Consider the following 15,083-nt stretch of genomic DNA (forward strand, 5'->3'; position numbering starts at 1 on the left):
ACACACACACACACGTGAAACATATTTCACAAGTGAAAAATGTACAGCCATTGCAGTACATGCGTCTAGGGAGAGGGGCATACGGCTTGCACTCAAAGTAACATAATGTGCCCTCATGAAATATAGAAGAACATCCCCCTCCTTCAGCAAGCGGTTCCGCTCTCGAGGGGATTGAATCTCACTGCATGCATGTACGCAAAAAGACCAAAACACAAACAGAAAAGGCACTATCCTAATTGTGCAGACAATTATGTTTATGCAATGTTCATGCAACCTCTGTGCAATATCTACGACAGTACAGCAAAGACTACTGAACTATCTTTGAGGAAATCTCTGAAATATATGCACTCTCTGTAGCTGTTTGAGGTCCCAAATGGCTCCATTAGTTTTTCTTGTTGGTTTTTCTTTCAGTCTGTGTGTTCAGAGCCCTGGAGGTTTCAATTTGCAACAAAAACAATGTAAAAAAAAGTTGAAGGTAAATATCCAACTAAGTGCCTGCTACTGTTTTGTAGGAATAAGATCACACATAGGCAATTTAGGGCCTGAGGGCCGGAACGGCCTATGGACCATAGCCCTTGAATTAAAAAATAATAATATATATATATATATATATATATATATATATATATATATATATATATATATATATATATATATATATATATAAAAATAATAGCACCTTATATAAGGCAGCATCATGTTAAAGGAGTAGTTCACGCAAACGTATTTTCTATCAGTTACACACCCCATGAAGCCTTGAATAAATGGACATTGTTGCCACGACAGTGGACAGCAGCTTGACGCCACAGCATGGCGTCACACTGAGGTCTACTAGAGATGAGAGCCACATGCGGCCCCCACCTTCGCTTAATGTGGCCCTGCAGGATAATTACTAGTATTAAAATGTTATATGTCCAATGTATTTGTATTTAGTTCATAAAGTTAACATAACTATAACTAAATACATTTGAAATTAAATAAAAAAATTTTTTTTTCAGGATTCCAATTAAAAAATAGCAACAAATTATTCAGGATTTCAATTCACATATAACAAAATAGCTGATCTACAAACGACGCACTGCGACGCGTTTTGAGCTTGTAGATCGGACATTTTTGCTACGACAGTAATATGCAACGTGGCCCTCTGGAGTGAGTGTGGAAATATAGTGGCCCTCTCCATTGTCAAAGTTGCCCACCCCTGAGCTATATAAACATATAGGCATCTTCGTAATCTAGACTCTGTAGTGGAGCCCTTGATTACAGACATTGTTTTATTTTGTCGCATTCCTGAGCCTATAATTTGATGGCCAGGTCATTGGTCAATAGGAGACTCTTTGAGTCTCCACCAGTCATCAAATGATTGGCTTAGGAAAGTGACATAAAGAAACATATAGAAACATAAAGCTGCAAAAAGGTCAACATTTTGTATTTTGAATCAAAAATAACCCATTGTATTGCATGCAGTTTTAATATAATCCAGCACGTGTTTAAAGTTTCAATTCATTTATCTGTGGCTCTTTGCGCACATTAACAGTAAGGCCCTCTGGAAGAATAAATGTTGCCCACCCCTGGCCTAGATGCATATTAGTGACCCAGTGGCACGCACAACAGATGCTGTTATAGCAGGAGTCTTGTAATTCTGTTTAATGTGGGTATACTACCCTCTTGTGGTAGGAAATTGTTCCTGCTTATTTAGGCACCAGAAGGCATCGTCACCAGCACTAAATCTGGAGGAATGTCATACAGATCATTTCTACTCGCACATCTAGGTTCATTACTATGTTGAACCTATAATTACTTGACATGAAGCCACACACCTGAAATGTACCCACTGCAAGGCCTCACTCCAAGTGTCTAATCTGGCTGTAGGCCTGTAACATTTGACCTTTATAATTTATGTGTGCATGTGGTATGGCACGCTAGTATGGTGGTGTAAGTGCCGTGTTTCAGAGAAATTATATGTGTGCAACCAACAGATCTTCCATGCCAAGGCACATGCAACTTAGAAGACTCTGTTCACCTGGCCAATAGCATCAGGTTTAGGAAAACCAGCCAATCATGGAAGTCAAAGTATGCACTATCTAGTATTTGTATGCAGGAATGTGTTAATGTTTAGAATAGTTCCTCAAAAACTCTACCCGTGGTGTGTGTGGGCACACGAGCGTGTGCGTGCGTGTGTGAGGGAGAGAGGGAGGGGGGTACATAATTCAAGGGCTTTGAGTTCATTCATGCTCATTCATATCAGAGCTAAGATTAGAAGTATCTCCAGTTAAGAGGGGTTTTTTTTAGTTACAGTTGCAAAATGCTTGCTCAGCAATGTTGGGTCTCTGCTCCATATTTAAAATTAATTTAACTGAATTTTGCAGCCACACACACACACACACACACACACACACACACACACACACACACACACACACACACACACACACACACACACACACAGTACCCTATCTCTGACAGAGCTGGCTGGAGCTAGACTGCCTAGCTTACTCATGCACTATCAATGATCACACATACCAGGGATAGTGTACATTTCTGTAGCAGTCATATACTCAAGCCAAAGGTCTATCTATAGCTAACCATATACATCCCATGACTCTGATGATTTACACTACAGTATGTCTACTGTATTTGTATATTGATTGATGATTTACTGTATATGACTATGTCTCACACACGTGCATGCGTGCAAGACTATGATTATGAATGTGAATGTCCTTGGCTATTCCTAGTACTAGTGGTATAGATATTAACATTTACCTTATGTAACACAAGGGCTTTGAGTTCACCTATATCAGTGCCAAGATTAGAAGAAAAACATACATGATGTACAGCAGCACATACAGTTACAGCTGGTTTCCCGACTATAAACCTATAGAGCACTATTCTGAGTAAGCTTTGATTTGTTGATCTGCGTATTAGGTTATAAAATTACAGTACATGTTATCAGGTTCCCTTCTCCTTACTGCTCCTGTCAGGGGCAAATACAAGTAAATGAAGTGAAGAATGAAGCAATACTCTCACTGATTAAATAACAATATGTTCCATGTTTGTTTAGGAAGATACCAAAATGAATTCACAATATGTTCAAGACTGAAAGTATAAGACTGATAGGGAGGGTGTCTGGGTGTCAAACATGTGTGTTATGAAATAATGTGGAAGAGAGTGAGATGTTTTCTCAGAAGGATTGGTACAGACTGTATGAACCTTAAACAAACCCTAGCACAACTTAGCTTTTTTTTTTAAATGTTTTCTTTGTGGCTTTTGCCTTTATTTTATATTTTTTATGGAGGGTCAGACAGTAGGCTGACACTGACAGGAAATGGGGAGAGAGATGGGGGGGGGGGGGGGGAGACATGCAGTGAGGGCCGTCGGGATCGGGAGTCGAACCCGCAGTACACTGCCAGACTGGATTACCAGCCAAGGTGCCTGGACCACTGAGCCATGGCCCAGGCAACAACTTAGCTTTTTAGCGTTAATATGTGTTTCACTACCCTAGAACCTATTATGTAACCCACATAGCCCTACGTACTGATTTATTGGCCCATGGAAATTATGGCAAATGTGCACGGAGCGTTATTCAGTTTCTCTACATTGGTCCTGTCTGTAACAGGCAAGTTTGAACGCCAAACAACATAGTGTAATTATTGCATAATGTAAGAACTTTATTCTAAAAATCAGTTACTAAACTAATACTCTTATAACTCCATCATACTAAATAATATCTAGATGGAATACCGGTATACAAAAACTCAAATCAAAATAGCACCCTCAACTTGGATCTTATGCTTCAAAGTTTCAAAAGCAGGTTGATTGATTGAAATTTGTATTCACAGTATGTAGAATGGGTACATTATAAACGAAAGCACAAGTCAATACAAAAACTGCTATGACGACGAAACCAGAAAAGCACTAACACTTGTTTATATCAGGATCAGCTTCAACCCAGTTGTACTGTCTGTCATCCTTTCCTAGAAGGCTAGAAAATGCAGACAACCAGGCAGAAGAACAGAATTAGCATCAGAGCAAGATCAAGGTCCACTGTTTCTAAACAAGCCAGATCAATGGTCCATCACTGCTGTCTGGTTTGCTATGTAACTATTTGTCATTAGCATGTTTTACACTGTCCCTTGGCTGTGCATTTGGGTCCATGTTGTCATGGCACCAGGAGTGTATGTACTCTCTGTCTCTACTTGGTGATTCAAATGAAAACTACACCTTTTCTTATCCCCATTCATCCTTTATCTTATCACCATTTATTTATATAATCCTCAGTAATACATTATAAGATGGTACGATTTCTGTCTTAGGCTACTTGGTTACTCTGTGGTTAGGTGAATAATGTACCTGCTGATGAGATTTGTGTTGTGTGTCCAAAATAGCTGATTTACAAGCTTATATATGCCATTTCAGTTGTGGGATGGAGCATAAATTAAGTATAATTTAGGTATACTTGAGGTGCCTGTGGGGCCAGTGCCCGTGGGAGCCTGGGTGGGCAGGGGCCCTGCACAGAGCCCGGGCAGAGGACTTTTGTGGCGGTTCTGGACAACCTTGGGTCTGACCGAATAGACACCGGGCACTGCACTGATATCGTGATTCGTGATGTCAGAAGTGATGTCAGCGGTATCCCCTTTTATTTTCATATACTGTATCGAGTTCTTTGTCAGGACTCAGGCCAAAATATGGAGTCTATGCAGATGTCAGAAGTAGGTGGGACGAACCCGTATTTATTGCCCAAATATGGATTCTGGCCCGGGCAGAGTCCTTTTGTGGCGGTTCTCGACAACCGTGGGTCCGACCGACTCGACACCGGGCACTGCACTCCCTGTTGGGGTGTGGAACGTGTGAGTTGAATTTGAAGTAGGTGGGGCGTGCGGTTCTCGGGTTACGTCGATTACAGATGTACAGACGTACAGATACACACACACGGTGCCCGGCTATAGAGCACAGAGTCGTTAACGATGGAAGTTGGAGATCAATGCCCCACCAGTCTACCGTTGTACCCATGTCTACCGATCTGTCTGTGTCCCTTTTATGCCCATGGAGATTTCTGTATCTGTCTTGTTACTCTTGAAACAATCGCGCATTAGGGAAAATCACAATCACGCATTAGGGAAAATCATTACCAAGGAAAAAATAACAATGGGATCGCAGGGTTATATTTGTAGTATTTATATAGAGTTGTCACAAAATGAGATTGTCACAAACAATAATTGGTGTTAAGTTGAACCAGTGCCCTTGGCACAGTGCGTCTGTCACTGTCTCTCTCCCTATGAAATAAAATAAATAAACAGGCAAACGAACTTCATCAACAAAGCAAACCATAATACACTTTCAAAACCCCTCACGCTCCAAACAAGTACCGACGCTCTCTGCAACGCTTTGCGTCACGACGTCAACTACAAACAACAAACAATAACCCCCCCACAGTCAATGATGCAAAACCGCGCTCACTGCTCAGTGTTAAATAAATAATAAAGTCAGTTCCTTTATCCAAGTGTTAGAAACGAAATGAGCGTCCGCTCTAAACAGTCTGAAGAAGAGACTAAATGTTTGGGGTACCCCTTAATATATACAATCAAGCAAACGTTTGGAAAGATCTCACCGTTGGCTCTGACAGTCACACGCACGCCAGCGACGGTGATTCCAAACGAGGGTCGCCTCTCCAACGGCAGCAGCAAGCGCGTTACTTTTCCGATGAACTCGACCGTTCTTCACAAAGGCTGCAGATGCACGCAATTAACCCTGAACAATAGTTAGATTGCTATCTGGCGCCTGGAGCTCCACTTCTCCCGTGTAGGCCTACACCTCTCTTGAGTTTCCCCCCTCTTTTCCCCGTGTGTCACTTCCTCTATATGAAACCTTGGGTGGGTGGCGACATCAGTCTCTGACAGCTGTCAATCACCCCTGTACGGCCCATTTCATTCTAATATATTCAAAACACACGTACCCGTTACATTTCATTTAAAAATAAATAACATGCACAGGATAAACAAAGCAGAATAACATAACAATGTGCTATTGTCACAGTCTCTCTATGTCCCTTTATTACTATGGAGTTCTGTGTCAGGTATGCCCAAATAGAGATGGAGTGTTGGCCAGCTCCATATATGGAGCCTCAGCCTAGGCATGCAGGGGCCCTATCCAGAGGCCAGAGGCCTTTTGTGGTGGTTCTGGACAACTGTGGGTCCGAACGTCTCGACACCGGGCACTGCACTCCCTGTGGTGGGGTGGAATTCCTGTGTTGAATTTGAAATCGGTTCTCGAGTTTCGTGGATTACAGACGTACAGACGTACGTACACACGGGATGCGCAAGATCAGACACACCAACAGTCTGACATGAGGACCACTACCACAGTGACGTCGCCTACCACAACAACATCCACGCTGCCGACGTAGTACAGTCCACGCATGTCCTGCTGTCCTCCCCCGCCCTAGAGGTAATGGTACAGTCCACACTGTCCCCCCCCCTAGAGGTAATGGTACAGTCCACACTGTCCCCCCCCCCCCCCCTAGAGGTAATGGTACAGTCCACACTGTCCCCCCCTAGAGGTAATGGTACAGTCCACACTGTCCCCCCCCCCCCCCCTAGAGGTAATGGTACAGTCCACACTGCCCCCCCCCCCCCCCTAGAGGTAATGGTACAGTCCACACTGTCCCCCCCCCCCTAGAGGTAATGGAGTTATAGTTAACTAGAGAGAGAGGTTCTAACTTCTGAGGCAGACCAAGAGAGGCAGTAGATGTTTCCTTGTTTTGTATTTGTTTTACCTACCTACATATACCTACATATCTACCTACCTAACTACCCACATACCCACCTACCTACCCATGTCCTTCTTTTATTTGTTCCACGTGTCGCTGTTATTTATACTTTTTATTCGTCATTTTAAAGTATTATTTCTTTGCTTGTTCAATCAGCAGCTGTTGCTAGTCATGGCTTTTTTCTCCTTTCTCCTTTCTCAGAAGGATTGGTACAGACTGTATGAACCTTAAACAAACCCTAGCACAACTTAGCTTTTTTTTTAAATGTTTTCTTTGTGGCTTTTGCCCTATTTTATATTTTTTATGGAGGGTCAGACAGTAGGCTGACACTGACAGGAAATGGGGAGAGAGATGGGGGGGGGGGGGGGGAGACATGCAGTGAGGGCCGTCGGGATCGGGAGTCGAACCCGCAGTACACTGCCAGACTGGATTACCAGCCAAGGTGCCTGGACCACTGAGCCATGGCCCAGGCAACAACTTAGCTTTTTAGCGTTAATATGTGTTTCACTACCCTAGAACCTATTATGTAACCCACATAGCCCTACGTACTGATTTATTGGCCCATGGAAATTATGGCAAATGTGCACGGAGCGTTATTCAGTTTCTCTACATTGGTCCTGTCTGTAACAGGCAAGTTTGAACGCCAAACAACATAGTGTAATTATTGCATAATGTAAGAACTTTATTCTAAAAATCAGTTACTAAACTAATACTCTTATAACTCCATCATACTAAATAATATCTAGATGGAATACCGGTATACAAAAACTCAAATCAAAATAGCACCCTCAACTTGGATCTTATGCTTCAAAGTTTCAAAAGCAGGTTGATTGATTGAAATTTGTATTCACAGTATGTAGAATGGGTACATTATAAACGAAAGCACAAGTCAATACAAAAACTGCTATGACGACGAAACCAGAAAAGCACTAACACTTGTTTATATCAGGATCAGCTTCAACCCAGTTGTACTGTCTGTCATCCTTTCCTAGAAGGCTAGAAAATGCAGACAACCAGGCAGAAGAACAGAATTAGCATCAGAGCAAGATCAAGGTCCACTGTTTCTAAACAAGCCAGATCAATGGTCCATCACTGCTGTCTGGTTTGCTATGTAACTATTTGTCATTAGCATGTTTTACACTGTCCCTTGGCTGTGCATTTGGGTCCATGTTGTCATGGCACCAGGAGTGTATGTACTCTCTGTCTCTACTTGGTGATTCAAATGAAAACTACACCTTTTCTTATCCCCATTCATCCTTTATCTTATCACCATTTATTTATATAATCCTCAGTAATACATTATAAGATGGTACGATTTCTGTCTTAGGCTACTTGGTTACTCTGTGGTTAGGTGAATAATGTACCTGCTGATGAGATTTGTGTTGTGTGTCCAAAATAGCTGATTTACAAGCTTATATATGCCATTTCAGTTGTGGGATGGAGCATAAATTAAGTATAATTTAGGTATACTTGAGGTGCCTGTGGGGCCAGTGCCCGTGGGAGCCTGGGTGGGCAGGGGCCCTGCACAGAGCCCGGGCAGAGGACTTTTGTGGCGGTTCTGGACAACCTTGGGTCTGACCGAATAGACACCGGGCACTGCACTGATATCGTGATTCGTGATGTCAGAAGTGATGTCAGCGGTATCCCCTTTTATTTTCATATACTGTATCGAGTTCTTTGTCAGGACTCAGGCCAAAATATGGAGTCTATGCAGATGTCAGAAGTAGGTGGGACGAACCCGTATTTATTGCCCAAATATGGATTCTGGCCCGGGCAGAGGCCTTTTGTGGCGGTTCTCGACAACCGTGGGTCCGACCGACTCGACACCGGGCACTGCACTCCCTGTTGGGGTGTGGAACGTGTGAGTTGAATTTGAAGTAGGTGGGGCGTGCGGTTCTCGGGTTACGTCGATTACAGATGTACAGACGTACAGATACACACACACGGTGCCCGGCTATAGAGCACAGAGTCGTTAACGATGGAAGTTGGAGATCAATGCCCCACCAGTCTACCGTTGTACCCATGTCTACCGATCTGTCTGTGTCCCTTTTATGCCCATGGAGATTTCTGTATCTGTCTTGTTACTCTTGAAACAATCGCGCATTAGGGAAAATCACAATCACGCATTAGGGAAAATCATTACCAAGGAAAAAATAACAATGGGATCGCAGGGTTATATTTGTAGTATTTATATAGAGTTGTCACAAAATGAGATTGTCACAAACAATAATTGGTGTTAAGTTGAACCAGTGCCCTTGGCACAGTGCGTCTGTCACTGTCTCTCTCCCTATGAAATAAAATAAATAAACAGGCAAACGAACTTCATCAACAAAGCAAACCATAATACACTTTCAAAACCCCTCACGCTCCAAACAAGTACCGACGCTCTCTGCAACGCTTTGCGTCACGACGTCAACTACAAACAACAAACAATAACCCCCCCACAGTCAATGATGCAAAACCGCGCTCACTGCTCAGTGTTAAATAAATAATAAAGTCAGTTCCTTTATCCAAGTGTTAGAAACGAAATGAGCGTCCGCTCTAAACAGTCTGAAGAAGAGACTAAATGTTTGGGGTACCCCTTAATATATACAATCAAGCAAACGTTTGGAAAGATCTCACCGTTGGCTCTGACAGTCACACGCACGCCAGCGACGGTGATTCCAAACGAGGGTCGCCTCTCCAACGGCAGCAGCAAGCGCGTTACTTTTCCGATGAACTCGACCGTTCTTCACAAAGGCTGCAGATGCACGCAATTAACCCTGAACAATAGTTAGATTGCTATCTGGCGCCTGGAGCTCCACTTCTCCCGTGTAGGCCTACACCTCTCTTGAGTTTCCCCCCTCTTTTCCCCGTGTGTCACTTCCTCTATATGAAACCTTGGGTGGGTGGCGACATCAGTCTCTGACAGCTGTCAATCACCCCTGTACGGCCCATTTCATTCTAATATATTCAAAACACACGTACCCGTTACATTTCATTTAAAAATAAATAACATGCACAGGATAAACAAAGCAGAATAACATAACAATGTGCTATTGTCACAGTCTCTCTATGTCCCTTTATTACTATGGAGTTCTGTGTCAGGTATGCCCAAATAGAGATGGAGTGTTGGCCAGCTCCATATATGGAGCCTCAGCCTAGGCATGCAGGGGCCCTATCCAGAGGCCAGAGGCCTTTTGTGGTGGTTCTGGACAACTGTGGGTCCGAACGTCTCGACACCGGGCACTGCACTCCCTGTGGTGGGGTGGAATTCCTGTGTTGAATTTGAAATCGGTTCTCGAGTTTCGTGGATTACAGACGTACAGACGTACGTACACACGGGATGCGCAAGATCAGACACACCAACAGTCTGACATGAGGACCACTACCACAGTGACGTCGCCTACCACAACAACATCCACGCTGCCGACGTAGTACAGTCCACGCATGTCCTGCTGTCCTCCCCCGCCCTAGAGGTAATGGTACAGTCCACACTGTCCCCCCCCCTAGAGGTAATGGTACAGTCCACACTGTCCCCCCCCCCCCCCCCTAGAGGTAATGGTACAGTCCACACTGTCCCCCCCTAGAGGTAATGGTACAGTCCACACTGTCCCCCCCCCCCCCCCTAGAGGTAATGGTACAGTCCACACTGCCCCCCCCCCCCCCCCCTAGAGGTAATGGTACAGTCCACACTGTCCCCCCCCCCCTAGAGGTAATGGAGTTATAGTTAACTAGAGAGAGAGGTTCTAACTTCTGAGCAGCTGAGGCAGACCAAGAGAGGCAGTAGATGTTTCCTTGTTTTGTATTTGTTTTACCTACCTACATATACCTACATATCTACCTACCTAACTACCCACATACCCACCTACCTACCCATGTCCTTCTTTTATTTGTTCCACGTGTCGCTGTTATTTATACTTTTTATTCGTCATTTTAAAGTATTATTTCTTTGCTTGTTCAATCAGCAGCTGTTGCTAGTCATGGCTTTTTTCTCCTTTCTCCTTTCTCAGAAGGATTGGTACAGACTGTATGAACCTTAAACAAACCCTAGCACAACTTAGCTTTTTTTTTAAATGTTTTCTTTGTGGCTTTTGCCTTTATTTTATATTTTTTATGGAGGGTCAGACAGTAGGCTGACACTGACAGGAAATGGGGAGAGAGATGGGGGGGGGGGGGGGGGGAGACATGCAGTGAGGGCCGTCGGGATCGGGAGTCGAACCCGCAGTACACTGCCAGACTGGATTACCAGCCAAGGTGCCTGGACCACTGAGCCATGGCCCAGGCAACAACTTAGCTTTTTAGCGTTAATATGTGTTTCACTACCCTAGAACCTATTATGTAACCCACATAGCCCTACGTACTGATTTATTGGCCCATGGAAATTATGGCAAATGTGCACGGAGCGTTATTCAGTTTCTCTACATTGGTCCTGTCTGTAACAGGCAAGTTTGAACGCCAAACAACATAGTGTAATTATTGCATAATGTAAGAACTTTATTCTAAAAATCAGTTACTAAACTAATACTCTTATAACTCCATCATACTAAATAATATCTAGATGGAATACCGGTATACAAAAACTCAAATCAAAATAGCACCCTCAACTTGGATCTTATGCTTCAAAGTTTCAAAAGCAGGTTGATTGATTGAAATTTGTATTCACAGTATGTAGAATGGGTACATTATAAACGAAAGCACAAGTCAATACAAAAACTGCTATGACGACGAAACCAGAAAAGCACTAACACTTGTTTATATCAGGATCAGCTTCAACCCAGTTGTACTGTCTGTCATCCTTTCCTAGAAGGCTAGAAAATGCAGACAACCAGGCAGAAGAACAGAATTAGCATCAGAGCAAGATCAAGGTCCACTGTTTCTAAACAAGCCAGATCAATGGTCCATCACTGCTGTCTGGTTTGCTATGTAACTATTTGTCATTAGCATGTTTTACACTGTCCCTTGGCTGTGCATTTGGGTCCATGTTGTCATGGCACCAGGAGTGTATGTACTCTCTGTCTCTACTTGGTGATTCAAATGAAAACTACACCTTTTCTTATCCCCATTCATCCTTTATCTTATCACCATTTATTTATATAATCCTCAGTAATACATTATAAGATGGTACGATTTCTGTCTTAGGCTACTTGGTTACTCTGTGGTTAGGTGAATAATGTACCTGCTGATGAGATTTGTGTTGTGTGTCCAAAATAGCTGATTTACAAGCTTATATATGCCATTTCAGTTGTGGGATGGAGCATAAATTAAGTATAATTTAGGTATACTTGAGGTGCCTGTGGGGCCAGTGCCCGTGGGAGCCTGGGTGGGCAGGGGCCCTGCACAGAGCCCGGGCAGAGGACTTTTGTGGCGGTTCTGGACAACCTTGGGTCTGACCGAATAGACACCGGGCACTGCACTGATATCGTGATTCGTGATGTCAGAAGTGATGTCAGCGGTATCCCCTTTTATTTTCATATACTGTATCGAGTTCTTTGTCAGGACTCAGGCCAAAATATGGAGTCTATGCAGATGTCAGAAGTAGGTGGGACGAACCCGTATTTATTGCCCAAATATGGATTCTGGCCCGGGCAGAGGCCTTTTGTGGCGGTTCTCGACAACCGTGGGTCCGACCGACTCGACACCGGGCACTGCACTCCCTGTTGGGGTGTGGAACGTGTGAGTTGAATTTGAAGTAGGTGGGGCGTGCGGTTCTCGGGTTACGTCGATTACAGATGTACAGACGTACAGATACACACACACGGTGCCCGGCTATAGAGCACAGAGTCGTTAACGATGGAAGTTGGAGATCAATGCCCCACCAGTCTACCGTTGTACCCATGTCTACCGATCTGTCTGTGTCCCTTTTATGCCCATGGAGATTTCTGTATCTGTCTTGTTACTCTTGAAACAATCGCGCATTAGGGAAAATCACAATCACGCATTAGGGAAAATCATTACCAAGGAAAAAATAACAATGGGATCGCAGGGTTATATTTGTAGTATTTATATAGAGTTGTCACAAAATGAGATTGTCACAAACAATAATTGGTGTTAAGTTGAACCAGTGCCCTTGGCACAGTGCGTCTGTCACTGTCTCTCTCCCTATGAAATAAAATAAATAAACAGGCAAACGAACTTCATCAACAAAGCAAACCATAATACACTTTCAAAACCCCTCACGCTCCAAACAAGTACCGACGCTCTCTGCAACGCTTTGCGTCACGACGTCAACTACAAACAACAAACAATAACCCCCCCACAGTCAATGATGCAAAACCGCGCTCACTGCTCAGTGTTAAATAAATAATAAAGTCAGTTCCTTTATCCAAGTGTTAGAAACGAAATGAGCGTCCGCTCTAAACAGTCTGAAGAAGAGACTAAATGTTTGGGGTACCCCTTAATATATACAATCAAGCAAACGTTTGGAAAGATCTCACCGTTGGCTCTGACAGTCACACGCACGCCAGCGACGGTGATTCCAAACGAGGGTCGCCTCTCCAACGGCAGCAGCAAGCGCGTTACTTTTCCGATGAACTCGACCGTTCTTCACAAAGGCTGCAGATGCACGCAATTAACCCTGAACAATAGTTAGATTGCTATCTGGCGCCTGGAGATCCACTTCTCCCGTGTAGGCCTACACCTCTCTTGAGTTTCCCCCCTCTTTTCCCCGTGTGTCACTTCCTCTATATGAAACCTTGGGTGGGTGGCGACATCAGTCTCTGACAGCTGTCAATCACCCCTGTACGGCCCATTTCATTCTAATATATTCAAAACACACGTACCCGTTACATTTCATTTAAAAATAAATAACATGCACAGGATAAACAAAGCAGAATAACATAACAATGTGCTATTGTCACAGTCTCTCTATGTCCCTTTATTACTATGGAGTTCTGTGTCAGGTATGCCCAAATAGAGATGGAGTGTTGGCCAGCTCCATATATGGAGCCTCAGCCTAGGCATGCAGGGGCCCTATCCAGAGGCCAGAGGCCTTTTGTGGTGGTTCTGGACAACTGTGGGTCCGAACGTCTCGACACCGGGCACTGCACTCCCTGTGGTGGGGTGGAATTCCTGTGTTGAATTTGAAATCGGTTCTCGAGTTTCGTGGATTACAGACGTACAGACGTACGTACACACGGGATGCGCAAGATCAGACACACCAACAGTCTGACATGAGGACCACTACCACAGTGACGTCGCCTACCACAACAACATCCACGCTGCCGACGTAGTACAGTCCACGCATGTCCTGCTGTCCTCCCCCGCCCTAGAGGTAATGGTACAGTCCACACTGTCCCCCCCCCTAGAGGTAATGGTACAGTCCACACTGTCCCCCCCCCCCCCCTAGAGGTAATGGTACAGTCCACACTGTCCCCCCCTAGAGGTAATGGTACAGTCCACACTGTCCCCCCCCCCCCTAGAGGTAATGGTACAGTCCACACTGCCCCCCCCCCCCCTAGAGGTAATGGTACAGTCCACACTGTCCCCCCCCCCCTAGAGGTAATGGAGTTATAGTTAACTAGAGAGAGAGGTTCTAACTTCTGAGCAGCTGAGGCAGACCAAGAGAGGCAGTAGATGTTTCCTTGTTTTGTATTTGTTTTACCTACCTACATATACCTACATATCTACCTACCTAACTACCCACATACCCACCTACCTACCCATGTCCTTCTTTTATTTGTTCCACGTGTCGCTGTTATTTATACTTTTTATTCGTCATTTTAAAGTATTATTTCTTTGCTTGTTCAATCAGCAGCTGTTGCTAGTCATGGCTGCCAGTTCCCACCTGATGTTGTGTGGGAGTCCAGACTTCTCCAGACCGTACTGAATAACTGCTAGCTTACATAATGTCTTGAGGCTAGGACTGAAGTCTAAGACATACAGCTCATCAGAGGTGTTGGCTCCTCCTAAGATGATGCCACGATCTCCCATCATGCAACAGCACATCCTATTCAACCTATGTGGGGGTTTCCCCTTGGGCTCAACCTTCTTCCAGGAGAAGGTCTCTGGACTGAATTTCCACAGATCATTGGCGTACTTGTTACCGTAACAGCCAGCACATACGTACAGCTCTCCATTGTAGGTAAAGGCTGAATGATCCCTGCCTCCTGGTAGAAGCTGTACAGAACGTGTGTCCAGCCAGAGGTTGGTCTCTGTGTCAAACACTCTGATGGTGTTGTAGAACTGACGACACCACCCATAGCCCCCAAATATAAACATCTTTGTCCCGATGATGGTAGCAGAGTGACGGGCTGAAGCAGGAGATGGATTTCCTCTGATGTTAATTAAAGTCCAGACCATTATGGCGGTGTCCAACTTGTAGATGTCATTACTAATG

The sequence above is a fragment of the Protomyctophum bolini genome, assembly GCF_963924005.1.
Source record: "Protomyctophum bolini genome assembly, chromosome: 7".
NCBI lineage: Eukaryota > Metazoa > Chordata > Actinopteri > Myctophiformes > Myctophidae > Protomyctophum > Protomyctophum bolini.